Source organism: Hyaena hyaena, unplaced genomic scaffold (genome assembly GCF_003009895.1).
Source record: "Hyaena hyaena isolate Hyena2069 unplaced genomic scaffold, ASM300989v1 scaffold_125, whole genome shotgun sequence".
NCBI lineage: Eukaryota > Metazoa > Chordata > Mammalia > Carnivora > Hyaenidae > Hyaena > Hyaena hyaena.
Window position 1 is genome coordinate 1,631,721 of NW_024080757.1, and position 25,774 is coordinate 1,657,494.

Here is a 25,774-nt window from a genome sequence, read left to right on the forward strand (position 1 = left end):
ACAAAATACATTAGCAATGAAAAATATCATTGAAGAAAATCTTACAGGTCTACCTCTATGGTCATGAAAAATAACTCAACAAATTCAAATAGACTGAACACTGAGAATAAAAAGTTTACAGTGAAAGATGACATAGAAGACTCAAACATACAGAAGTAGGAAATCCCTGAACATCGAACTCAAGTTTCCCTCCCAATTTCTAATAGCCCTCTCTACTATCTGCGTTATAGATATGTAACGCAACTCACTCTCCTGAATTAGACCTGCTGAAGCAGGGCAAACGCACGCAGCACTTCAGGGCCCTAGGTCAAGGCCAAGAATAAAGCCATAAATTCACTGATGCTAAAGATGAATGAATATCTAGGAAGACAAGATAGTCTCCATTGCTTTGTATTGAAGCTCATAAGATGTTTCCAATTATCTTACAAAATATGTTTGCTTTCTATCCTTTGTATTCTTGTTTGTTTCTGTCCATTATGTGGCTAAATCTACTATACATCAAATAAGAGCAAATCATTCCTAATTTAATAGTGACACAAATCCTTTGGAACTCATACACAATTGACATTGACATAGAATATTGACCTTGAATTTATAAAATATTGACTCACTTTCATTGCTCTCTTTCTCCTAGGATAAGAAATGATCAGAATGAGTTTTCCCTAGGCCTAGATGTACTCATAAACTATTGTATATAGAGAGTACTTTAAGTAAAATTTTGAATAATACCACCAAATCAAAAGGCCGCACTGTATGAGGTTAACAGGAGAATATTTTCATTTTAAATACATCCTGATAAGGCTTTGCAGGAATATTTCTTTAAATAATAAATAAAAGTGTCTAAGAGATGCTAACAAATAACCATACTGTTGCAAACACAGACTACCTTTCCACAGAGAAACAAAATGAGTCCAAGGTAAGAGCATCTGTGGTGACTTCTCAGCATAGAAAGAAGGCCTGAACTGGAAGCTGCCTTTGTTCTTTGCTCTCTGGTCAGCTATCTGCGCTTGGACAAATCCTCAATGTCTTCACATGAACGTAAGCACAGTGATACTGACATCGGCTCTTGTGTGATGGGAAGACAAAGAGGAGAGGCTGTATGGAAAGCATTCCCTATGCCATCAAATATTACAGAGATGTAAATTATAAGTGAGACCCAATGCATATGCAAGTCATAAACAAAGAGGAAGCCGGACTTGTGCGGTTGATTTGAAATTTACTCATAACACAGATGTACAACAACTAATTTCGTGAACAACAACAAAAATGCTTTCCCTTCACGTAACTTCCCTCATCTTGCTCACACGCTTTCCTTCTCACTTGATGGTAAAACAAGCAGAGGAACAACTTGAAGCTTATTCACTTGGTGTAACTTAGGTTCTTCAGAAGAGAGTTGATTCGGAGTAAATTTTTAGTCTTCCTTCTTTTCCCCTGTTTCCTGAAATACTAGCCTCCCCAAGTGAAGTGGCTTAAGTAATGTTGCGATGGCGGAATGGAGCATCCACTCTGAGTACTGCCCTTCCCTGATGTGCTGCTCCATCCTGAGGTGGGGGGAGCTGCTCAGGCCTGGCCATTGGGCTTGGGTCTCTACTTTCTTGGGACCTCTTTCCCACGTGTGTGGGGGAGGACTGTGGGGGTGCTCTCCACACAGGTAGGGGACAAGGGTGGTTTCTGGCCATCTCCCCAAGTGGACCAGACCCTTCATCTTGACTGTCACTCATCGCCTCAGAGACTTGGCTGTGTCCGCTGTCAGGACCCCAGGTGCAGAGGGGCATACCACACTCTCTGCCACCGATTCCTCTTGCTGTGCGACACCTGCAGGCTGTGCCGATGCCGACTGACAAGCCCCTTTCACCATGTCTGGGTCAATATGTGGGCCAGTTCTACGACAGGAGTCACCAGGAGGAGAGGGCGTCGAGAGGCCTCTCTGGCACTTTTCCACTCTCCTGCACATGGCAAGGGGGGCTCAGGGTTAAGTCTTTTGCAGGGCTTTCCCAGGGTTCCACAGGGGAAGGCACACACCCACCGTCTCCCTTGTTCTCACCTCCTTCCTCAACCTTGCCTTTAAGTCACCTTGCCCCAGGCTCAAGCTCCCAAATCTCATCCAGCGTCACATTGTCCCACTGTAGGGGGCCTTCCCTCCCTATGTGTTTGGAGCTCACTTTTTTAAGACTTATTCTTAGACCTTTAGAGTGTCTTCTCAATATGTAAATGGAAGCTTTAGCACTTTCAACAAGTCCTGGTTTCTAGAAGAACTCCTTTGACAAGTGAACAATGATACATTTGTTCTAGAATCTACACTGTATCTGCCCTATCCCTAAAGCAAGAAAGGCCATCGATTCGACAGTGTGTCCGCTGGAGGGCAACAAGACCTACAGGGAATTTTCTTTAGAGAATCATTAAAGATTTCAAATTTTTATCCTTGTTATATAAACTGAGCCATTTAAGACTAGGAGAGATTTCAAGGGCTTCGGAATAAATAAAGGTAACTAGGAACATGAAGACATGAAGGCTCAAGGAGAGAATTTTCCCAGTGAGGCCCAGCATCTAAGCAATGATGCCAAAATTTAAACTCAGGTTATTTGTACTAGAACTACAGTGATCTCCCTTCTACGACTATACAAGTTCCTGGACAATGTCCATCAACTCTACATGGGAGAATATGGATATGAATTCCTGCCACTTAGCTAAGCAAAAAACTACATGACTTTGGTGAGGATTACCTAAGAGAGAAATCCTGCTAAGGTATTAAGTTCTTTATTCAACTAGCATTTGTTGGATACTTCCTGATATAACAAATACTATCCTAGGGACTGGAAATCTAAAATAATGGTGATAAAGAACTTATACAACTTAACATCAAAACTAAGTAACTAAATCAAACCAAGCAATCCAATTTTAAAAAGGACAGAGGACCTGAACAGACATTTTTTTCCAAAGAAAACACACAAATGGCCCATACAAGAAAGCATGCTCAACATCACTCATTATTGTGGAAATACCAATCAAAGCCATGGTGAGGTATCACCTCACCCCGTCAGAATGAATAAAATCCAAAAGGCAAGAAATAACAAGTGCTGGTGAGGATGTGGAGAAAAAGGAAGCCTTCTGCAATGCAGCCACTGTGGAAAATATTATGGATATTATTCCCAATATTAACTGAATTATCGTATGATCTAGTAATTAAACTACTTGGTATTTACCCAAACAAAACAAAAACTCTAATTTAAAACGATATATGCACCCCTATATTTATTGCAGCATTATTTGCAATAGCCAAGACACAGAAGCAACTTAAGCATCCATCAATACACAGAAGGATAAGGAAGTAATGCTGTATGTATGTGTACACACACACATGCTATATTACACAGCCATAAAAAAAAGAATGAGATCTTGCCATTTGCAACAACATGGATGGACCTAGATGGTATTATACTTAGTGAATAAGTAGAAGAAAGACAAATACCGTATGACTTCACTTGTATTTGAAATCAAGAAAGAAAAGAAGGAAAGAAGGAAAGAAGGAAAGAAGGAAGGAAGGAAGGAAGGAAGGAAGGAAGGAAGGAAGGAAGGAAGGAAGGAAAGAAGGAAGGAAAGAAGGAAGGAAAGAAGGAAGGAAAGAAAGAAAGAACGAAAGAACGAAAGAAAAGAGCGAGCATAAACAGACCTATAAAAATAGAACTGACAGTTGCCAGAGGGGAGTAAGTTTGGGGGAAATGGATGAAGGGGGAATGGGAGATACAGGTTGCCAATTATAGAAGTCACAGGAAGAAAAGGCAAAGATAGGGAATAGAATCAGGGATACTTTAATAGCTTCGTATGGTGACAGAGAACAAGTACACTTGTGGTGAGCACAACATAATGTATACAGTTGTTGAATCACTACACTGTACACCAGAAACTAATGGAACACGTGTGTCAGTCTGACTGGAGTTTTACACCAACCACCAAAACAAACAAATAAAGATCAGTTAACATTTTTTAAAAATTGTCCCTGCTCTTAATTAAACCAAAATATATAGTAAGGGAGACAGACAAATGTAATTACAGTACACCCAAGCATGTTTAGTGCTGTAGGATTCTAAGTATCATGGTGCGCTCAGGGTTTCCAAATCAATTGTTTTTTCATTCCTCAAATGGATACTGGAGTTTTACAGTAATTCCACATATAGAAGTTTCATTTTGTGTTGCGATGTGAGGAATTACTTAAATGGTAGGAAATTCCTGTCTCAATAAATCTTAATCGCAAAGGGAAAGACAGAAACGTAGAGTAGATGGCACCTTGGAAGTCATGAGAGCCACCCATGGTCACTTTCTGCCCATTTATCACTGGTCGTTTCATATCCCAACAGCCCTAATTACACTACAAACACTTCCTCTGGAGGAACAGCAGCTGTCTACACACACACACACACACACACACACACACACACACACACACACACCCAGCATTGAAAAATAAATTTGGTAAATTTCATTGTAACACTTTCCTTAAATACACATTTTCCGGTGGTCTGAGAAGAGTCACAGAGAGCCTCATTCCGGAGGTAGGTCGTGGTTTTCTGGTAGCGTTTAGGTGTCTGGTGATGTGAAGGTTTTGGGAGACTAATAAAAGATTCCCTTTGCGAGCTGAAGAGGGACTATAGCATTCATGTGTAAAATAGAGTGAAGAGGAGAAGTACATAAATGGGTCAGAATTCTGTTTTTCCCAATTCTGAAACCCAAATGCATGCCCTAAAATCTTAGGGTCCTTGCTAAAATGGAATATGAAACTTACGAGGCTGCTGCATCACTTAAAAATGTTAATTTTAATTTAAAAAAAGGACAGTTATCCCCCCCCCAAATCCCAATTAGTTTAGAGATATTTCAGTAAGGGAAATTAAAACCCAGACCCGTTTTTCCTCTTCTGTACCAGGGTAGCATTTACAAAGCCCCACATAATCATGTGTTGCTATATAATGATGCAATTACAGAATTACATATATGCTAACTACAGTACTAATGTAAATATGACAACATAGTCTCTGAAAACTGCAAGTTGAAGAATTACCAAAAACACGCAAAGGCAAAAAAAAAAAAAAAATTCTCCTGGAAAATAATTTCTGCCATCTTGCTCATTCATGTATAAACATCCAATATGCTCAGTGCTTTGACGTCTCTATTCATTTTGGGGTTTGAATCAGCTACAAACGTACGACCTTTGGTTGTGGGATTGATTTGTCAAAAATTCTGAAATAGGTTACATAGGGGACTGATTTCATAGGAATACATATATTTCCGTGGAGTCCTAAGTGACAACTTCCGCAAGGAATTGAGACTCTTTAGTAAAAGAATGTGTTCATTCAGCTCAACTGTTCACACATTCCTTCCTACAACTGTATTTTTCACCATAAAGCTCCTATTTGGGGGGTTTCATTCTGTGTTGTTTTCTGCAGTCGTGGTACCAAAAATACCTGACAAGAGCCTTCCATAACACTCCTCTGCAGCGTTTAAAAGGCAAAGAGAAACCTCGTTCTATTTATATTCTCCTGCTACAACCTGACCTCGCAGTGCGAACTCAAAGCAAAAAGACAGACGCCCAGTGGATTAGATGGTACAATTTCCTCCAGATCTCTGGGCCCTCGGGCAGAAAACTGGCTTCTGCACCTGGCAAACATATGCAGAAAACTAGGCCAAATAAGGCTGATAAACTTGGCCAAGCGCTTCCACGTGACCCACTGTGACAGCCAACCTGAAGTTCCCATTGTGAATTCAATTTCCAAATGAAACCTTCACCTTTTTATTAATATGTGTCTGTATTGAAGACACAGATATAAATAAACCCATCTCACATGTTTGGAGTAAAAAGGAATGCATTAAAAAAAAACCCCGAACAAGTGGACTGTATTCGTATTACTGGAAGGGATGACTATTTCAAATAAGATGCATATAATAGAAGTGGAGCTGACCAAACAATCTTATCCACACAGATAAGAATTTTAGAAGCCTAAGCGAAGAATGTTTCCAATGTTTGTGCCAGGTGGAATGCCTTCTACATTGACCAGAGTAACTGGCTACCAGGATTCAATCCCTAAAGCCTGCTGCAACTTCATACCTTCAACTACAGTTTAAAGTCCAGGATTTCTAGAGTTTCTAACTCGTTGTCAAATACAGGATTAAAAATGTTGAAATAACCATATGCTTTAAAATGTTGGTAAACAGACTCACAGCAATGTTTTTTCCGATACATTTGGCATTTTGAGGCATCTTCTAGTAGGGGCGATGATACACACATGCGTGTATGCACAGCACTCGCCCTCCGAGACACCACTGCACTGGTGGGAACCCCAAAACTCATTCTACTTGGAGTTTTGGGCTCTCTTTTTCCAAGTCATTTTGCATTATGCCAAGGAGGACGGAATGATGTAAGAGTTACCGCATCTGTTACATATCACTGCATCAGAGCGGCAGTCGTTTACTGCACCATTACCAAAAAGCTGTATTCTGACAAAGTGCCTTTCAACACACATCATAAAGAGGAAACAACTTTTTCCTTGCTATCTCGTTCCAAAAAAATTGCCAGGAAGATGTAGGTGACATTAATCTATAGGTCTCTAAGCACAGATAAGTTTTTATCTGACATGGGAATAGATTCAAAGCCTGCAAATTATTTGTCTTTTAATATTGCACAGAAGGGTATGCCTACTCCTATGAACCCCTCAGTACCTATCCCAGACACATCGACTAACCTTACACCACTTCATCTGTCCCTTTCTTCTCTTCGAATGACAAATTTTTGGAACACTTGGGTGGCTCAGTTAAGCATTCGATGCTTGATCTTGGCTCAGGTCATGATTTCATGGTTCATGAGATCAAGCTCCCCACTGGGCTCTGTGTAGCCAGCACAGAACCTGCTTGGGATCCTCTCTCTCTCTCTCTCTCTCTCTCTCTCTCTCTCTCTCTGTCCCCCTCCTCTCTCTCTCAAAGTAAATAAATAAATGTTTATAAAGCAGAACAGCAAATGTTCCTATTCTACTTCAGTCTTGCCCTTGACTTATAAACAAGCTCAAATCACTTTTACCCTTAACCACTCCTGTTCCCAAGTCACAAACTACACAACAGTCCTACCCTTCCTATCCAGAATTCTGGGGGACATAAAGTGTCCGTAGGGACCCATCTTCGTCATCCCATACTCACTGCTGAATCCAGGGGATTTTAGTTCCCATCTTTACCATTCCAGTGAAAGCACCTACTGCTAATGTGACAGATAATTTTCTAAATTGCTCAGCACAGTGGATCCTTCTCATGCCTTAACGGATTGAGCAGCTCTGCTCAGTTTGCGCTTGTTGACTGCACCCGTTCTTAAAACCATTCTCCACCCCCCGTCGCCCCAGTGCTCATCTCTGCTCTGGGGGGGGGGGGGGGGCAATCTTCTGATCGCCTCGTTCCCCTCCACATTCGTGCTGACACACGTCTGCAGTGATGCACAGCCGTTCCAGGCACTCGGAGCCAGATGCTCCCAGCTCCAATCTGCTCTTCCGTTTACTGCCTGTGACACCTCCTATCTCTGCCCTTAGTTTTCCCTCTGTAAAGTGGGGATCACACCAGCAGCAGCCCCTGGACCCGTGCTGGACCCGTGCTGGGTGCGTCCCCTGGAGTTTCGATTCAGCAGACATGCAGTCCCTGAGCCTCGGGAAGAAAGGACCTCCTCGTGGCTCCTGCTGCACTCCTGCCTGTGGGCCTGAGCCCAAGATCTATTGCTCCCCCTTCTGCAAGAGGAGAGGCTTTTTCCAGACCTTCTTTCAGTGGCAATGAGCTTCCACCAGCGCCCTAAGGATGGAGTCTGTTGTTTGTCCCCATGGGGTGTGAAGGCTTTCATTCCACAGGAGACAGAGGGGAGAATGACAGAGATGGGACTTTCTGACTCTGCTTCCACTGAGCTGACCCACTCCCCGGCCTGCACACAAGGGTGACTGCCTAGAACTCTTCACCTACAAGTTTTCCATGTATTTTATGCATCAGTACGAGGACCGGGGAAGAATACCAGCTCTGTCTGTGTCTCCAGTCCCCAGAAGCCTTACCTTCGCCTGCTCCGCCACAATCGGCTTCTGACAGCACGTTACCATCCCCTTGCCAGTGCGGGTGCGCCGTTGGAGCTGCTCAGCCAGAGCTTTGCGCCCGGCTCTCTTGGGAGGTGCCTGCCCTCCCTCAGCTCTCAGGTCGGTTGCTTTTGTTGGGACCTCAGCCCTCTCATGGGTTCGAGAGGGTGATGTATCTGCAGATTTTCTACCACATTACTGTTGTTTTAAGAACGGGGATGCGGCACTTTTCATCCTTCTACATTCTAATCAGAAGTCCAGACTACTGACTTTTCAGCCAGGGCCCTAAAGCATTTCTAAAGATAAAGACAGATCTCCTCAACCAGTGAGTCTAGAACATTTGGCTCCTTACTGGGGAGCAGGGTGGCGGAGATGAACTTTAATCCATACCTCACATCACACATGAGAATGGATCTAGATTACTGTAGCTCTAAACACCAAGAGTAAACAACAGAACGTTAAAAAAATTTTTTAATGTTTTATTTATTCCTGAGAGAGAGAGAGAGAGAGCATGAACGGGGGGGGTCAGAGAGAGAGGGAGACACAGAATCCGAAGCAGGCTCCAGGCTCTGAGCTAGCTGTCAGCATAGAACCCGACGCGGGGCTCGAACCCACGAACTGTGAGATCATGACCTGAGCCGAAGTCGGACGCTTAACCGACTGAGCCACCCAGGCGCCCCAACAACAGAACTTTTAAAGGGAAACATAAAAGACTACCTTTGTGATATTAGGGAAGGCAAAAATTTTCCAGAAATGCAAGAAAACGTTGATAATGAAGAAATTATAATGTGAACCTCATTGAAATTAAAATCTTTGCCCTTTGAAAGACGTCATTGGGAAGTAAGTGGATAAAGCTACAGCCTGGGACAAAATAGTCACAGTACCCGGATCTGACAAAGGGGTTCTAATTCCTTCAAGTGAATGACACAAAGACACCTCGATTTAAAATATATACTAGAATAGGCATTTCACAACGGAATATATGTGAATAGCCAATAAGCTGATGAAATAGCGCTTAGCGACATTAGTCAGGATGGAAAGGCAAATCAAAACCACAGGACACACCACACTACACCTACAAAAATGGCTGAAATCTAAAGAAGTGACAACACCAAATGATGACGAGGTCTTAAGGGGGGAAGAAAAACAAAAAACAAAAAATTGAACTCTCCTGAACTGCTCTTGGGGAGGGAAAGTAGTACGACCTCTTTGGAAACTGGTATGGAAATTACTTTGGAAGATCAACGCCCACCCTTTGGTATTCACCAGAGGGAAATATAAACAAACATACAGAACAATCTGGTACATTGTTCCTAACAGCTTTATTTCTAATGGCCAAAACTGGAAACAATCCAAGCGTCCAAAGGCAGGAAAGTGGGTTAAAAAAAACCCTATAGGTACACCCAAAGGAACACAATAAAAAAGAACGATCACAATGGAGCAAGAGCATGAATGTATAAGTATCCACAATCTTCAGAGGAGCAGAGAATCCAGCCACAGAAGAGTACATACTATATGATTCTACTTCGACAAAGTCCCAGAAGAGCAAAACTGAACTACGGTGAAAGAATCACACCAGTGGTTTCACGGGAGAGTGCAGGTGATAGGCCTGACTGGAAAGGCGAAGAGGGTGGGCTTTGTCGGGTGATGGAAACGCACTTACTGCATGTTGACACGGCACAGAACACATGTACCAAAACCCATCCCATTGTATGCTGAAAATCTGCCAAACTCTCAATCTGTACAGCTGTAAATTTTATCTCAATAAATAGCCACGGATGAAATAATGTACATGCACACACAATTACGGAGGCCTTCTCTGGCCACTCTACACGAAGCTCAACACTTCTCGGTCTCTGACACATGAGTTTACTTCAATATTTGTGAGAATACTTTTTATGAAGATGTGAGATTCCATGGGCACCTGAGAGGTTCAGTCACTTAAGTGTCCAACTCTTGATTTTGGCTCATGTCACGATCTAGTGGTTCGAGCTCTACATTCAGCTCTGTGCTGACACTCCAGAGCCTGCTTGAGATTCTCCCTCTCCCTCTCTCTCCTCCCCCTCCCCTGCTTACCGTCTTTCTCAAAATACACTAAAAAAAAAAAAAAAAAGATGTGACATTTTAATATATGCTTATCTACTCATCATCCCTACTGCCTATTAGCATGTAAGTTTCTTTTTTTTCCTCTCTTTTTTTAAACATTTATTCATTTTTGAGAGACAGAGTATTAGTGGAGGAGGGTCAGAGACAGAGGGAGACACAGAATCCCAAGCAGGCTCCAGGATCTGAGTGGTCACAGCACAGAGCCCCATGCGGGACTCTAGTCCGCCAACTGTGAGATCATGACCTCAGCCAACATCAGACGCTTAACCGACTAAGCCACCCAGGCTCCCCTAGCATGTAAGTTTCTTTAAGGCAAAAACCTTTTGCAAGTTTCCCATTATATATCCAATGTTGAGGGCTGTGCCAAAAAGGCAATAACCAATCAACCAGATGCTTAACTTTAGTTGGTCTTCTGGGCTAATTCAGATTTCTTCCCTGATTACCTAATGAGGATATTTTGAAAGCAGAACAGATAAAGCATAGGAAAAACAGTTTGAAATCCATAAACACGCTATAATGTAAAGGATGATTAAATACAAGACATTAGTTGTGTATCGAAGGCAACCAATGCAAGATGGCTTAAAACTTTCTGTAGACTATGGGGCGCCTGGGTGGCTTAGTCAGTTAAGCGTCCAACTTTCGCTTAGGTCATGATCTCGCGGTTCGTGGGTTCGGGCCCCGCATCAGGCTCTGTGCTGACTGCCAGCTCAGAGCCTGGAGCCTGTTTCAGTCTGTGACTCCCTCTGTCTCTGACCCTCCCCTGCTCACACTGTCTCTCTCTCTCTCCTAGAAATAAATAAAACATTTAAAAAAAAAAAAACTTTCTCTAGACTGGTCCATGATGGTTGTAACCTTTCCTCTAAGAGCTGCCTCATAAAAGAACAAGTCTGGGAGAGTTGGACAGCATGCTGGCAGAGCAGAGCATCATCTAACTCGCTAAGTCACAGGGATTGCTTCTGTTCCTCAAGTTCATGACTTTGCCCTAACCCCACAGCAAATGGGAATTCACTAGAAGACCACTTTTTTTTTTAATGTTTTTAATTTATTTCCGAGAGAGAGAGAGAGAAAGTGTGAGCAAGGGAGGGTCAGAGAGAGAGGGAGACACAGAATCCGAAACAGGTTTCAGGCTCTGAGCTAGCTGTCAGCACAGAGCCTGACATGGGGCTCGAACCCACAAACCGTGAGATCATGACCTGAGCTGAAGTTCAACGCCCAAATGACTGAGCCACCCAGGTGCGCCTAGAAGACCACTTTTGAGAATTTTAGAGTGTGACAGCAGTATCAGTCAGAGGGGGAATTTCAAGCTAACCTTCTCTTCCAGCATGGACAGATTTATAACTAATTAGAGCCTCTCCCCACCTCACTCGAAATCATGTTAGCAAGATCCACGTGAAAGCACATGTATCGCTAGCAGGGGTGGACCACAGTGCTTTCGGCCATCCTGGGCAGCAGTGGAATAAGATTTTTTTCCATTTCAAGAGTCTTTTAAAAGAATCAAGGAGGTGGTTTCAAGGAGACCCCAGAGTGCCAAGGTTCCAAGATGGCGGTACCTTGGTCACCTGTCAAATATATATAACCTGATGAATAATCGCACACACATGCACACACACACAATTTCGCCCGAGGGCACAAGCGCAGCCTTTTTAAAAAATTTAAATATGTTCATTACATTGACAGAGAAGTAAACTGAAAAGATAAACTGATGGAGCATGGGATAAAACGCATATTCATATTATAAGGCACAGGCTACTCAAGATTTAGGCAAACGATTGCCCAGCAATCTGTTACAACTTAGAGTTGGCAGTGCCCTACGGTGGTTAACACTGGAGGTATCTTAGATTGAAGGAATGTCTTGAACTAAGGCAAGCCATTTGAGTGTAACAACTGGACATTACTGACCTAAGTTGGACCTGCAGTTTATTACATATGTAGAAGCAACCCCTAACTTCCACAAGAAAACATTCAAATGTAAACAATTCATATTAAGAAATGGTGTCAGAATGCCATTATCTACCTACTGTGTCAACAGAAATATTATGAACCAGCAGAGTACAACATTTCAATTTAGTTCAGAGTACGAGGAAGGAATGGCGCGTTCCGTGGGTCATTTCTCTATACCCAGGATAGACAATTACTCCAAGATCAGTGGACACACATTCCTCACAGAAACTCTCTTATGCTCTTAATCAAAATTGAGATTCAGCTCAGCTAAAGAAAAGGCACAATATGATCTCTGTGAAGCTCCAAGTCTAAAGAAACTGAGAGGGAAAAACAAAAACAGAAACCACTCTTAGCACACAGCCTAACTCATGACTACGTTTTATTCATGGTCACTGTCAAGGCTTACCCACCATTCTGACTTAGTCTGCCTTATCTGTTTACTCCAATCTGGTTTATACCTGCAATGAAGAGAGTCGCTTGGAATGCAACAAATTTATGCACAGATTTAAAAAAAAAAAAAAAAAAAAAAGAGTGCGTGCTGGTAGTTCAGAATAAAAAGACTTCTCTCCCGTGGTAACGATTGGCAATCTCATGAACCCTCTTTTAATGCGATGGCACAAGCATTTACAGTTATTGCATTCAAAATGTTAGTCCAGGTTTTAAGCATCCGCTACCTTTAGGAATTCCGGAAGATGACAAGCTGTCCAACAATTTCAAAAGAAACACTTAAGGATCAAGCCCCTGTCTGTCTGTGTATCTAATTCTCACTTCCTCATGTGATTTTGTACAGAAACAAAGACTTTGGGGAAATGGAGTTCCATTTTAAAAATAGGTAAAGAACTATATTACAGTAACATTTTCTTAATTGTGCCACTTTGATCTTGACAACGAATGGAGTCTGGGGTAATGAGCGTCTTGCACACAGTGAAACAGAAAAGACGCTTCCTCACAAGTGGATTTACAGACTCATTGGATGCCCCCCACCCTTAGGGTTAGTTTTTAACCATTAACTAGTCACAATGACCAAGAGAGGGCTCAGCTCTGTATCAATTCAGAGCCACGGCTGGGATGCCGGGGAACCCAGAGCCTGTGAGGACAAACTGAGAGTCACTGACAGTTTCTGCCTGGGCCAGGATGTGAATCAAGAAGCAGGGCAAAACTCCCATCTGCTGTCCATCTGCCACCCTGCCCCTATCAGAAAAGGTTATACCATGAACCATAGACAGATGGGCACTGCAAAGATCTATTAGGGGAAAAGAGGGGTCTGAGATGATTAGAATAATGACCTTAGATTTGACAAAGAAATCCCAGTAGTCATGAAAATCATGCATAATTTCAAGGTCTTTTAATTGTGCTCAGCACATAATGTGTCTTTGGCCAACAATAAAAAAGGAAAATTGAGGTTTTGATGTTTGCCCTCTACACACTAAGTGCAGGGTGCATCAAGTACCATATAGCCTAGAAGAAAAGCCAGGAATACATGTGTGTATATGTGTACAGGTACATACGTATACTGTCATTGCTTGAAGTTGTTTTTCCTCAATGACACATCAGTGGAGTTTAACATAATGTAATTAAGCTAATTAAAAAAATATATCTCCCAGGTTTTGGGTAGGACTGCACTTCCATCAAAAGCCTACGCTATATAAACAGGAAACTGGGATAAGTTAGCTCATGTATTAAACAAAAGACTTAAGACAAAGGGAATCGTAAATGCCTGAGTTAAAGCTAAGCATGTGTTATGTTTCCATAGCAAAACCAACTTCTGCAAGGCAAACAAACACCATAGACAAAGGCAGCTACTCAGTTCACACAACACATAACATATACCTACCATGTGCCAGGCACAGGGCTAGATGCTAGGGACCAAAAGAGGAGTGAGACACATATGGCCCTGGTCTCCAGGGAGCCTGTATTCCCATGAGGACATGGACATGTACTTCCTTATTATATACTAAAGTCAAATAGCACAGTCAGGAAAAGACAGGCTACCACGTGGTTGGTCTTTGAGGGATAAAATAATAATGCAAGTTCTTTGGATAAAGAAATCTTATAGAGGTCATATGTTTTAATTTTCTTACGTCTTAAAGATTTACAACGCTCAATTTTTTCTTTACAGTTCGTACAACACAAATGAACATGGAATATCTATGTTTTGAAAAAGGGCAACTAATCTTTCAGAAATGTTAATATATTTTAGCAGAACGTTTACATCTGGGGGCCATTTTTTTCCTCTTTTTACAGAAAAGTATCTTCTAAGAGGGGACAGGACAAAGAAAGAAATCGCTGTACGAAACACAATTTATAATGAACTTACATAATATGAAAAATGTGGGCTGGATCCCCAGAAAGATGTGTACAAGAAAATTCTAAGTGTTTTTACTCATAATAGCCCCCAAGTGGAACCAGCCTGCAAGGGAAAACTGGATAACCCAACTGGGCACACCGACAAAAATGAATACGCCTTGGGGCGCCTGGGTGGCTCAGTCGGTTAAGCGTCCGACATTCGTTTAGGTCATGATCTCGCGGTTCGTGGGTTCGAGCCCCACGTCAGGCTCTGTGCTGACTACCAGCTCAGAGCCTGGAGCCTGTTTCGGAGTCTGTGACTCCCTCTCTCTCTGACCCTCTCCTGCTCACGCTGTCTCTCTCTCTCTCTGTCCTAGAAATAAATAAAACATTTAAAAAAAATTTTTAAAAATGAATACTCCTCAATGATGGAAATGCAAGAACGACTATTACATGTAACTCATGAACCTCAAAACATTACACAGAAGAGTACACACTGTATGATTCTGTTTATATGAAGTTTAAGAATAGGCAGCCAGTATGTGCGGACAAAAGTCAAAATGATGAACTCTGACGGAATGGAGGATATTGAGAGGAAAGGGGAAATGGAAGCAGTTTCATGGATCCAGGCTGAGAGACAAGTTCCAGACACTGGTATGTGTTACATATGGTGAATGTCTATTTGTGAAAAGCCATGGTGCTTCACATGAACATTTGTGCATTTTCCTGAATGCAAATTATATTTTGATTTTTTTTTTAATGTAAAACATTGGGCCACATGGGTGGCTTGGTCGTTTGAGCATCTGACTTCGGTTCAGGTCATAATCTCCCGGTTCGTGAGTTGAAGCCCGATGTGGAGCTCTCTGCCGTCAGCGCAGAGCCTGCTTCAGATCCTCAGTACCCCTCTCTCTGCCCTTCCCTCACTCATGCTCTCTCTTAAAAATAAAACAAACATTTGGTGGGGCACATGGGTGGCTCAGTGGGTTAAGCGTCCAACTGGTTCACGTCATGATCTCACAGTTCATGAGTTCGAGCCCAACATTAGGCTCTGTGCTGATAGCTTGGAGCCTGGAGCCTGCTTCAGATTCTCTCTCTCTCTCTCTCTCTCTCTGCCTCTCCTACACTCTCACTCTCTTTTTCTCTCAAAAAAAATTAATAAACATCCTAAGTGTTCAACATTTTTAAAAAGGTTTTTTAATAAACATTTTTTTAAAAGGAAAAAAAGAATTATTAAAAACTTACAATGTAAAACACTGAGGTAATGTGTTACAAGAGAAGAGAGATTAAACACAAGCATTTTTAAAATTCTTATTGCCATAAAATAAGAGGTCTAAATGGTGCATCGTTTTACAGATAATAATGAAAATTCAGAGAATTGCTATGTTTGTACTGATGATATCAAGGGGCCAGCACGAATAATAGAGGCTTGGGAAAGGGCACATTACATAACTCTTCCACCTGAACGGCAATGTGCTCCTTATCTGAGCCTGAGTTAAATAACTTAATCTAATTCAGGGTCAGAAGGGTATCTTACGCATATGGAAAATCGTATGCTTTATCGCATGTCCATACATCCTATTATTTTTTAAAAAACAATATAATTTCATTGTTACATAAAACGGCCTTGCAGCCCTCATTCTTCATTTCCTCAAGAGTCTCACTTAATCACTACCCAAAAAAGCAGAAAAACGTAATACACAAGACACACCAGCCTCTGTTTATTCTGAGAAACAAAAAAAGAATACTGTACTATTTCCAAAACATACATCATTCAGACATAATAATTTATCCTTTGATTTTTAGTTTATCATTATATAAACTCACTCTCATAACGAAGTTGGCACTGGCCTACTACATACATTTCACAACAGGAAATATCACCAGTGTTAATTCTTAAAACTCTTTATTCTTAACTGAAGCATGTTTAAGTCACTACAAAGTAGCAAGCTTAAGGGGTTGGAACAATACCTAAAGATTAGTTGTGCATTAGAGTTATATACAGTTTGATTCTGATGGCTCCGAGCGCAGATAATCAATTTTATCTTTAACAACATAGCTGAGGGGGCAAAAAACAAACAAAAACCAAACTTAGTGTTGCTTTTCGTATCCCTGAAATGATGATAAATGCAGAGATCAGCTGGAAGGCAGAATATAAAGTATCACAGCAGGTATTTTCTTAAATTGTGTGTTTGCAATGAACACAATTTGACTGTCACCTCTGCTCTCACAAGTGAGGAGAACCTGGTCAGAATGGTTTGCTGATCTGAAGATCTAGACCTTAACATACAGTTTGTTTTCTTCCTGTGAAAAGAAACTCACTATGGGTTCTGGTTCAACTGTGGTAGGGTGAACCCACTGTCTCCCATTCCTCATATAGATTACAATGGAAAAACTTTGAACTTCATATATATACACATAGATACACACACATATATACGGATACATATCTATCTCAGCCACCTGAGGACTCTCAAAAGCAGGCAGATTATGCAATAGAGTCAACCTGGAAAAGTAACTTACATAGTAGTTAGCTTCTCATTTTGTTTTTTCTTGTGCAGTATGACCCCAGCTGCAAAGTGATGAGCAAGGGTGACTGCCCGAGTAGATAAAATCTCAGGTCAACTATTTCTGGCAAGAAGAATCAGAAGGACTCCAGCTGGCCAGACAGTTTGGAGAGAAGCCCAGAGATGAGACAGTGAGACAAAGATTTCCCTTAATTCTTTAAAAAACTGTCACCTTAATTCCTGAGCTAAGAATTCACAAGACTGTCCCAAAGAAGGTATCAAGCACATTGGGAGCTGAAGAGACAACAGAGACTTCTGCACACATACAGTGGAGACACAACAAACCAATACGGCCAAACCTGAGAAATATGAACTGAGGTCTGAACCACCTCTCAAAGGAAGTGGGGCACACCTTACAGTCTGAATCTGGGTGGCTTATTTGCCTGCAAAAATAAACATCAATACCTCTAGACAGTTATAATAGAAATATTATGACTCTGCATAACATGATCGTCACAATATGAAGGGTACAATCCAAAACTACTCAACATACAAAGAAATAAGAAAAATGCACTCAATTCTCAAAGGAAAAGGCCAAAAAACAAAAACAAAACAAATACATGGTCTGGAAGTTGGAGCTATCAGACTTTTAAGCAACTCTGATAATTATACTCCAGGAGTAAAGAAAACACTCTTGAAATAAATGAAAACACAAAAGTTCTGAATAGAGAAAACTAAACCAAAAAAATGAACTTTTGGGTGGGCACCTAGATGGCTCAGTCGGTTAAGTGCCAACTTAGGCTCAGGTCATGATCTCACGGTTCATGGGTTCAAGCCCCGCATCGGGTTCTGGGCTGAGAGTTCAGAGCCTGGAGCCTTTTTTAGATTCTATGTCTCCCTCTCTCTCTGCCCGTCCCTCACTCGTGCTCTGTCTCTCTGCTTCAAAACTAAATAAACTATTTAAAAAAATTTTTAATGAAATTTTTGGAAGCAAAATATATGGAAAATGAAAAACTCAGTGAACTCAACAGCAATGTGGAAATAATACAAGAAAGAAGTAGGAACTTTAATATACATCAACTGAAATAATTCAGATCTAAAAAACAGTGGGAAAAAATGAAATCGATAAAAAGAGCCCTAGAGACTTATGGGACATTTCCAAACATCTAACAAATGTAAATGGAGTACCACAACAAGAGGAAAGAGATTGAAAAGAACTTTTTTGATAAAAATTGTATATACTTAAGGTGAGCAACATGAATTGATATACATACACTCAGCCAAATGAACACAGTCAGTACTTTATTAGCAAATCACCAATATTCGGTACATATTATTGACTGTAATTATCACACTGTGGGTGAGGTCCCTACTCTTATTTATCCTACATACCTGCAACTTTGTACACTGCCAAAATCTTCCATTTCCCCCATCTCTCTTCCTTTAATAAGCAATATTCTACTCTCTGCCTCTATGTGTTCAACTTTTTTGGATTCAACAGGTCAGGTCAAGCCATTTTCGAGAAAAAAATTTAAGCAATTGCCCGAAAGTTTCTTAATTGTAGTCAAATGCATTAGTTTACAGATCCAAGAAGTTCATTGAACCACAAGAACAAATAAAACCCCATCCAGGCACATCATAGCCAAACTAGTGAAAGACAAATATAAAAGAAAAAAATGATTTAAAAAATCTATCTATCTATAGCTACGTGGCCCATTACACACAGGAAAATTGTTTGAAATACTGAAGACTTCTCATCAGAAACCATGCAAGCCTGACAGAACATCATCTATGTGACCTAAATGGACAAAAAAACCTGTCAAACCAGAATTCTCCAGCTAGTGAAAATACTTTACAAAAATGACAGTGAAATAAATGCATTTTCAAATAAAGGCAAAATAAGCTGTTAGTCTCCAGGTGATGTGGCATAGAAGGTGAGCTAACGGCAGAGCTCCACACTGATGGAAAGTTACCAGAACCACCACAGAGCTTCAAGAATGGAGAAAAAGCACCAAAAATGATAAATTCTTAGATAATATAAAAGACTTCCTTTTTAAGCTCTTTAAAATACATGTAGTTTTTTAAAACAAAACTATTTTATAAGGTGGTAGGATTTTCAATTTATGAAGATATAGTGCATATGAAAGCTGTCACATAATGGTCAGCGGGGATATCCCACATCATTATAATTTTTTTCTACATTTTATGTGAAATGGGACAATATTAACTTAAATTAGACTGAAGTACGTGGTATACAAAATATGACTCCTAGAGAAAATACTTTTAGAAAAGAAAATAGAAGGTTTCACCAAAATGCATACACTAAACTAAACTGGAATATGAAAAAGATATTCAAATAATATAAAAGATCACAGGAAGGATGTGAGGATCAAAATATAGAGGAGGAGAAACAATGTATTTTAATGGAGAATGTAAATTTAACCATGGTCTGAAGACTCTAAATAGGAGAGACTGAGAGTGAACACAAAAGCACAAACCACTATATACTGTGTATAAGAGAGACACTTGAAGCATAAAGAAAATAGCTTTATAATAGTGAATAGAAAATATACACTAAGGAATTAGTAAGCATGAAATGGAACTTGTAGATCTGAAAACACAATTTTCAAGACAAAGAGTATTCCCAGAGATTAAAAGGAATATTTCAAATGACAACAGGGACAAATCACCAGGTAGGCAATTCATCTCACTAAAAGAGACTAAAAATATATAAAATAAATACTGATAACATTGAGGGAAGAAATGGACATTTCTACACTCTTGATAAGAAATTTTAATACCTCTCTGAGTAATTCATATTAAAACTAGATTCTACCCCCATCCCTGGCAAAACAACATCAACAAAAACAAAAATACAGATCTCAAAATGATCACTATGTTGATATAATTAACATTCATAGAGCCCTCAGCTAATGACTTCAGAACACATATTACTTTCACATACACATGGTACATTCACCAAGACAGATCCACTTTCTGGTTTATTAATGAAGTTTCAATGTTAAAAATAATCAGAATCATACAGATTATATTCTCTGAGCACAATGCAGTTAAAGTAGCATACAATACCGAGAAAAATACCAATAGCTGTAAATTAAATAATACACTTCAAAGTAATAGAAGACAAATCCATAAGATAATTACAAAAGGATTTACAAAGGATTTCAAATAGAATAGACTAAAAGTTGTGGGGTTGGGGCACCTGGGTAGTTCAGTTGGTTGATAATCCAATTTTGGCTCAGGTCATGAACTCAGGGTTTGTGGGTTCGAGCCCCGCATCAGGCTCTATGCTGGCTGCTCAGAGCCTGGAGCCTGCTTCAGATTCTGTGACTCGCACTCTCTCAGCCTGCCCCCAAAACTCTGTCTTTCCAACTAAAAACTGAAAATAAACATTAAAAAAATTTTTAGGGACGCCTGGGTGGCTCAGTCGGTTAAGTGTCCAACATCGGCTCAGGTTATGATCTCACGGTTCGTGGGTTCGAGCCCCATGTTGGGCTCTGTGCTGACAGCTCAGAGCCTGGAGCCTGCTTCTAATTCTGTGTCTCCCCCTCCAACCCTCCCCTGCTAAAGCTGTCTCTATCTCTCTCTCAAAAATAAATAAAACATTTAAAAAAATTTTTTAAATAAAAGTTGTGGAGTGGGGCGCCTGGGTGGCTTAGTCGGTTAAGCGTCCGACTTTCGCTTAGGTCATGATCTCGCGGTTCGTGGGTTCGGGCCCCGCGTCGGGCTCTGTGCTGACTGCCAGCTCAGAGCCTGGAGCCTGTTTCAGTCTGTGACTCCCTCTCTCTCTCTGACCCTCCCCTGCTCATGCTGTCTCTCTCTCTCCTAGAAATAAAAAAATAAATAAATAAAAATAAAAGTTGTGGAGTGAAGCTAAAGAAAGGCTTAACTTTAAACACTGATCTTATGGCGGGGGGGGGGGGGTGTGGAATGAAAGAAAATGACCTCAGAGTCCCATCATAAAACGGTGATAAAAAATCAATTAGGTCCAAAGTAACAAGAATGAAGAAGAAAATAAAAAGCAAGAATCTGTGAAAGAGAAAATTGACAAAATCAAATAGCATGTTATTTAAAAAAAATAAAAGTCAAGAAAATTGACAAACTTTAGCTGGAATGTGCAAAAAAATGAGAGAGAGGGGACTCAAACCAATAATATCAGGAAAGAGTTCATCACATGGATGCAACAGACTCAGAGGGTAATAATACAACACGACAGTAAAATATGTGAAAACTGTAAAAAATTGACAAATTTCTTGAAAAACACAAAGTACCAAAAATGGCACATGGGAAACAAAGTTAGAATATATATGAAATTACCAAATATCGTTCCTAAAAGAAAAGTCCAAGCCACAATGTTTTTCATAGTGAATTCTGGCAAACTCTCAGTAAAAAATTTAGGGTCAAGGTCACTGCCCAACTTTAATTTATAAGGCCAGCAGAACATTAATACCAAAATCTGAAAAAGATCTTTTTTAAAAAGTCACCTTTCAATATCCTTCCAAAAGATGTAAATATCCTTAACAAAATGTTACCAAATGTAACCAAACTGTGTGTGTGTGTGTGTGTGTACACACGCGCATGCATGCACATAAGCACTGATATCATAACCAAGGACACTTATCCTAAAAATGCAAAGTTGTTTCACATGCGGAAATCAATGTCATTCACCACATTAATAAAGGAGAAAAAAAAAGATTATTCCAATAAATGAAAAAAAATGTTTAACAAATTTCAATAACCCTTCATGATATTAAAAAACAAAACAAATTTAAAAAAAAACCTCTCAACAAAATTTCTTTAAACTGATAAAGAGCATCCAGGAAAAACCAACAGCTGGTATCACAGGTTAAGAGTCAAAGACCTAATTTTTTCTTCATGAGGTAAGAAACAAGTCAAGAATGTCTGCTTTCAGTATTCTCCGTGTTTTACTGCAAGATACACCCACTGCGTTAAGAGAAGAAATCAGTAACAGTCAAAACAGCAGTCGGAAAACTGCCAATATTAGCATGCTATAGAAAATATATTGCTTACCTAGAAAATACCACGGAATCCAATAAAGTCTATATACACTGATGAAAGATTCAGCAGTGTGCACATGAAGACTAATATTTGAAAAAGTGATTCTACAGTAAGGTATTAGTAGCAAGATATAGAAATAAGTTTTTTATAATTCCCTTTACAATACTGAGGGGGAAAGGTAGACCTACAGAAAAATATAAATAAAAGTCACCCAATACCTCTATACTGAAAACTACAAATATTTTTTTCCTATATTAAAGAATAAGTAAATGGAGGGGGCACCTAACCTGGGTGGCTCGGTCAGTTAAGCATCTGACTTTGGCTCAGGCCATGAGTTCACAGATCATGGGTTTGAACCCCACGTTGGGCTCTGTGCTGACAGCTCAGAGACTGGAGCCTGCTTCCAATTCTGTGTCTCCCTCTCTCTGCCTCCCCTCTGCTCTCACTTGCTCACTCTCAAAATACATAAACATTAAAATATTATGTTTAAAAATATAAATGGAAAGATGTACCATATCTATGGATGGCAATTCTCCCAAAACTGATCCAGAGTTTCACTGTAACCCCAAACTAAATCAACTAGGCTTTTTTGGTAGAAATTAACAACATGATTCTAAGATTTATTTTAAAATTCAAAGAATCTAGATAGTTAAAAGTTGGACAATTTGCCTTACTTTCAAGATTTAATATAAAGCTACAATATTCAAGAATGTGTGATAGTGGCAAACAGATAAAGATTCATTTACATCTATGAAACAAGAAATAGTGTGTCCAGAAATAAACCCACAAAACTATGATCAAGTTTTGACAAATGTGTCAAGGCAATACAATGTGTGTGTGGGGGGGGGGGGGAACAGTCAACATGTGATGCTGCATCTAGTGGAAATCAAAACCGAAAGAGAAAAAGAAAAGTACAACGATCCCTACCTCACACTCAACACAACAGGTATTCGAAAGGGATTAAAGATCCAACCGTACAATTCTAAAATGATAGCACTTCTCAAAGAAAGCATCTGAAAAGACCTGTGTAATCAATCTTATCGTAGGCAGTTTTTCCAGAAAGAATGTGTACACACACACACACGTACACACACACACACACAAATACAAATAACTGAACCTGAATTTGGTCTATCCATCTTCATCAAAATGTAATACCATTTTCTTGGAAAGACATCCTTTAAAAAAAAAAAGGCAAGTCATATTCAGCAAGAAAATTTTGCAACACGATGTCAGATTAAAGACTTCAAAATATGGAAAGAACTTTTACAGTAAGTTGCAACCCATTTAAAACAAAAAGAATAGACAAAAGATTTAGACAATTCACACAAAAAAAATACCCAAATGCCAAATGCACATGAAGTGACGCAAGCATCATTTGTCTTCAGAGAAAAGCAAATTAAATACACAAGGGTGTGACAACACTCATCCTTTAGATTGGCTAACATTAAAGAGACGGAGCATGACCGGTATTGACAAGAATCATGAGCAAAGAGAACTCCTATTCACTGACGGTGGAAACGTAAAATGGTGTAACCACTTTGGAAAACCCTTGGGTAGCTTCACAAAACGTTAAGCATCTACCTATCGTACAACTGAGCCATTCCAGTTTCTAGGGATTTGCCCATAAGTAAACATATCCACACAAAGATGTGGCAGCTTAGTTTGTAGATGGAAATTAACCTAAATGTCCACCCAACAGATGAATGGATAAGCAAATAGGGCGTATCTGTCCACATCATGGAATAAAGGGCAAAGAAAAAAGAAAGGAAATACTTATAAACACAATAGCAGAGAGGAGTATCAAAACTGCATTTAAAAATGCTGAGACAATAGGCATAAGTGTATGTTTATGATTCTATTTATGTAAAAATAGAGAAGATGGCAATGAATTTACAGTGGAAAGAAGGAAGCCAATGTGAATGGGGTTGGAGGAGAGGCGGATTCCCGAAGGAGCTAACGAAGGTTCAAGGGAGGATAAAAACATTTATCTTGATTATGGTGATGTTTCCACCAATGTCTCAACATGTCAAAACGGATCACGTATTTAAATATGTGCAATTTTATCCCTCCATCAAGGTGTGAAATACGTAACGATCTTGCATAAAGTCTACAAAACACCGACACCACCAAAATTTAAAAGCTGCCAATATGCATTTGGTTTAAAACAATTTCATTTAGCCTCTTTTTAAACCTCAAAATGGGTTTTGTTTTTTTATGGATAAAAAGAAAACGATGTATCTGAAGCGATACTATTAAATTCAGGTATAGTGCTACAAAAGTCCTATTATTTCAAAGGCAATGCTGTATTATGTTGCTTTATACATTTTGATTTAACCAGGTGCTGGTAGGACATCTACCACTCAAATACTGAATCTCATAATTTATTATATATATTGAATATTATACTTAGGAATAATCTATAAAAAGGCCCAACATAGTGATCAGAATATTAACAAAATTATAATTTTTACCTAAGAGACCACTTCCCTACAGTCAGATCATTATCCACACATGGTTATATGGTTATAGATGTAATAGAAAATCTTAGTGTGTGTGTGTGTGTGTGTGTATGTATATATATGTATATATATAGTGTATATATATGTATATATATAACACAAACACGTATCTTAGTGTATATATATACATACATATATATATATATAACCTTAGTGTATATATGTGTGTGTGTATATATATATATATATATACACATATATATAAAACACAAAACACGTATTTTCCACTTAAAAACATGCATAACATATTTACATGTGTCTTAAGAGAAATCTCAGCATTTCATGTTCCTATGGTGCTTTCGTGCGCTTTCACAGCTACTGAATGGTGGTAACTGATGAGACCATTAGACTGACTTCGAAGTCAGGAGAAGATGGTTTGATAATCATGGCTTTGCTTCTACCTACTTCTGTTACCTTGAGCCAGTCAGTCACGGGGTTTCCACTTTCTCACCAATAAAATGAGAAGTTTGGGCTTGATTGTTTCATTTTCTTTCCATTTGGGGTTTTATTTTCACTCCCACACTAATAAGGAAAGCAGGATCCAAGGGTGCTGTGGAGAAGCACTAAGGGGGCTGTCCAGTCAAGGGAGTAGGGGCAGCCTGACCTGAGGGTGGGGTCCAGACCCTGCACAGACAACACTGCCTTCCCGCCGTTGCTCTGTGCGCACCCGTGGGGACTCAGGAATAAGAGACGTGCCCATCACCTGCAAGACTCCGCTGAATTCCTGCTTGAAAAAACAAAATGTACTTGGCATTTGCTAATGACTCTAAGTACTTGGAATTTTATTTCAGTATCGAAAATTCCTAGTATGTGGGGCGCCCAGGTGGCTTAGCCGGTTGAGCGTCGACTTCAGCTCAGGTCATGATCTAACAGCTCATGAGTTTGAGTCTCGCGTCCAGCTCTGTGCTAACAGCTCAGAGTCTGGAGCCTGCACTGGATTCTGTCTAGGTCTCTCTGCACCCCTCATCCACTCACACACTATATCTCAAATATAAATAAATATCTTTTTAAATTAAAAAATAAAATTCCTAGTATGTGAGGTAAAAAAAATAATTTGGTGAGAAAATAAATTTTGTAACTGATGTTATCTCAATATTTACCTTTTATAGATCTTAAGGAAAGTATGCTCAATTACCTGACTCCCAGTATCTCTTCTCCCAAAACTTTTTGTTTAAAAAAAAGAAAGAAAAAGGTCAGTGTATTAGGAAAGCGGAGAGCAGCTAAAGGCATTCAGATGAAAACTGAGGCTATGCCCAGTTCCTATTTTAGCCCATGGGCTCTGAGTGTTCAGATT